Here is a 4166-nt window from a genome sequence, read left to right on the forward strand (position 1 = left end):
CCTGAGTCTGTGATACAGAGACAGGGGGCGGTCTACTCATCCCCTGAGTCTGTGATACAAAGACAGGGGGCGGTCTACTCATCCCCTGAGTCTGAGATACAGAGACAGGGGGCGGTCTACTCTTCCCCTGAGTCTGAGATACAGAGACAGGGGGCGGTCTACTCATCCCCTGAGTCTGAGATACAGAGACAGGGGGCGGTCTACTCTTCCCCTGAGTCTGAGATACAGAGACAGGGGGCGGTCTACTCATCCCCTGAGTCTGAGATACAGAGACAAGGGGCAGTTGACTCATCCCCTGGGTCTGTGATACAGAGGAAGGGGGCGGTCTACTCATTCCCTGAGTCTGTGATACAGAGACAGGGGGCGGTCTACTCTTCCCCTGAGTCTGAGATACAGAGACAGGGGGCGCTCTACTCATCCCCTGAGTGTGTGAAACAGAGACAGGGGGCCGTCTACCCATTCCCTAAATTTGTGATACAGAGACAGGGGGCATTCTACTTTGCCCCAAAGTCCCTGAAATACGGACAGGGGCCATTCTACTCATCACCCGGGTCTCTGAGACAGAGACTGGGGGAGATCTATTCAATCCTGAGTGTGTGATTCAGAGAAAGGGGGCGTTGTACTCATCCCGTGAGTCTGAGATACAGAGACAAGGGGCAGTTTACTGATCCCCTGGGTCTGTGATACAGAGACAGGGGGCGGTCTACTCTTCCCCTGAGTCTGAGATACAGAGACAGGGGGCGGTCTACTCATCCCCTGAGTCTGAAATACAGAGACAGGTGGCGGTCTAATCATCCCGCGAGTGTGTGATACAGAGACAGGGGGTGGTCTGACCATCCCCCGAGTGTGCGATACGGAGACAGGGGGTGGTCTACTCTTCCCCTGAGTGTGTGATACAGAGACAGGGGGCGGTCTACTTATCCACTGAGTCTGTGATACAGAGACAGGGGGCGGTCTTCTCATCCACTGAGTCTGTGATACAGAGACAGGGGACGGTCTACTCATTCCCTGAGTCTGTGATACAGAGACAAGTGGCAGTTTACCCGTCGCCTGAGTCTATGATACAGAGTCAGGGGACGGTGTACTCTTCCCCTGCGTCGATGGTACAGAGACAGGGGGTGGTCTACTCTTCCCCTGAGTGTGAGAAGCAGAGACAGGGGGCGGTCTACTCATCCCTTGTGGCTGTGATACAGAGACAGGTGGCGGTCTACACATCCACTGAGTTTGTGATACAGAGACAGGGGGCGGTCTACTCATCCCCTGAGTCTTTGATACAGCGACAGGTGGCGGTCTTCTCATCCACTGAGTCTGTGATACAGAGACAGGGGACGGTCTACTCGTCCACTGACTATGTGATACAGAGACAGGGGGCGGTCTACTCATCCCCTGAGTCTGTTATACAGAGACAGGGGGCGGTCTACTCATTCCCTGAGTCTGTGATACAGAGACAAGTGGCAGTTTACCCATCGCCTGAGTCTGTGACACAGAGACAGGGGACGGTCTACTCATCCACTGACTCTGTGATACAGAGACAGGGAGCGGTCTACTCATCCCCTGAGTCTGTTATACAGAGACAGGGGGCGGTCTACTCATCCCCCGAGTCTGTGATACAGAGAAAGGGGGCGGTCTACTCATCCCCCGAGTCTGTGATACAGAGAAAGGGGCGGTCGACTCATCCCCCGTGTCTGTGATACAGAGAAAGGCTGCGTTCTACTCATCCACTGCGTGTCTGATACAAAGACAGGGGAAGGTCTAATCATCCCCTGAGTCGTGATACAGAGACAGGAGGCGGTCAACTCATCCCCTGAGTCTGTGATACAGAGACAGGGGGCATTCTACTCATCCACTGAGTGTCTGATACAAAGACAGGGGGCGGTCTACTCATCCCCTGAGTCTGTGATACAAAGACTTGGGTTGGTCTACTCATCCCCTGAGTCTGTGATACCGAGACAGGGGGCGTTCTACTCATCCACTGAGTCTGTGATACAAAGACTTGGGTTGGTCTACTCATCCCCTGAGTCTGTGATACCGAGACAGGGGGCGTTCTACTCATCCACTGAGTCTGTGATACAGAGACAGGGGACGTTCAACTCATCTCCTGAGTCTGTGATGCAGAGACAGGGGGCGGACTACTCATCCCCTGAGTTTGTGATGCAGAGACAGGGGGCGGTCTACTCAACCCCTGAGTCTGTGATACAGAGACAGGGGGCGTTCTACTCATTCCCTGAGTCTGTGATACAGAGAAAGGGGGCGGTCTACACATCCCCTGAGTCTGAGATATAGAGACAAGGGGCAGTTTACTCATCCCCTGGGTCTGTGATACAGAGGAAGGGCGCGGTCCACTCATCCCCTGAGTCTGTGATACAGAGACAGGGGGCGTTCTACTCATTCCCTGAGTCTGTGATACAGAGAAAGGGGGCGGTCTACTCATCCCCTGAATCAATGATACAAGACAGGGGGCGGTCTAATCATCCCCCGAGTCTGTGATACAGAGACAGGGGGCGGTGTACTCATCCCCTGAGTCTGTGATACAAAGACAGGGGACGGTCTACTCATCCCCTGAGTCTGTGATATAGAGACAGGAGGCGGTCTACTCATCCCCTGAGTCTGTGATACAAAGACAGGGGGCAGTCTACTCTTCCCCTGAGTCGATGATGCAGAGACAGGGGGCGGTCTACTCATCCCCTGAGTCTTTGATACAGCGACAGGGGGCGGTCTTCTCATCCACTGAGTTTGTGATACAGAGACAGGGGACGGTCTAGTCATCCACTGACTCTGTGATACAGAGACAAGGGGCGGTCTACTCATCCCCTGAGTCTTTGATACAGCGACAGGGGGCGGTCTTCTCATCCACTGAGTCTGTGATACAGAGACAGGGGACGGTCTACTCATCCACTGACTCTGTGATACAGAGACAGGGGGCGGTCTACTCATCCCCTGAGTCTGTTATACAGAGACAGGGGGCTGTCTACTCATTCCCTGAGTCTGTGATACAGAGACAAGTGGCAGTTTACTCTTCGCCTGAGTCTGTGACACAGAGACAGGGGGCGGTCTACTCATCCCCCGAGTCTGTGATACAGAGAAAGGGGGCGGTCTACTCATCCCCTGAGTCTGTTATACAGAGACAGGGGGCTGTCTACTCATTCCCTGAGTCTGTGATACAGAGACAGGGGGCGGTCTACTCATCCCCTGAGTCTGTGATACAAAGACAGGGGGTGGTCTACTCATCCCCTAAATTTGTGATACAGAGCCAGGGGGCGGTCTACTCATTCCCTGAGTCTGTGATACAGAGGCAGGGGGCGGTCTACTCATCCCCTGAGTCTGAGATACAGAGACAAGGGGCGGTCTGCTCATCCCGAGTTTGTTAGACAGAGACAGGGGGCGGTCTACTCATCCCCTGAGTCTGTGATACAGAGACAGGGGGCGGTCTACTCATCCCGAGTTTGTTAGACAGAGACAGGGGGCGGTCTACTCATCCCCTGAGTCTGTGATCCAGAGACAGGGGGTGGTCTACTCATCCCGCGTTTGTTAGACAGAGACAGGGGACGGTCTACTCATCCCCCGAGTCTGTGATATAGAGACAGGGGGCGGTCTACTCATTCCCTGAGTTTGTGATACAGAAACAGGGGGCGGTCTACTCATCCCCTCATTTTGTGATACAGAGACAGGGGGCGGTCTACTCATCCCCTGAGTCTGTGATACAGAGACAAGGGGCAGTTTACTCATCCCCTGGGTCTGTGATAGAGACGAAGGGGGCGGTCTACTCATCCACTGAGTCTGTGATACAGAGACAGGGGCCGGTCTACTCATCCCCTCATTTTGTGATACAGAGACATGGGGCGGTCTACTCATCCCCTGAGTCTGTGATACAGAGACAGGGGGCAGTCTACTTATCCCCTAAATTTGTGTTACAAAGACAGGGGGCGGTCTACTTATCCCCTCAGTTTGTGAAACTGAGACAGGGGGCGGTCTACTCATCCACTGAGTCTGTGATGCCTAGACAGTGGGCGGTCTACTCATCCACTGAGTGTGTGATACAAAGACAGGGGGCTGTCTAGTCATCCCCTGACTCTGAGATGCAGAGACAGGGGGCGGTCTACTCATCCCCTGAGTCTTTGATACAGTGACAGGGGGCGGTCTTCTCATCCACTGAGTTTGTGATACAG

Source organism: Heterodontus francisci, unplaced genomic scaffold (assembly GCF_036365525.1).
Source record: "Heterodontus francisci isolate sHetFra1 unplaced genomic scaffold, sHetFra1.hap1 HAP1_SCAFFOLD_83, whole genome shotgun sequence".
NCBI classification, from domain to species: Eukaryota; Metazoa; Chordata; class Chondrichthyes; order Heterodontiformes; family Heterodontidae; genus Heterodontus; species Heterodontus francisci.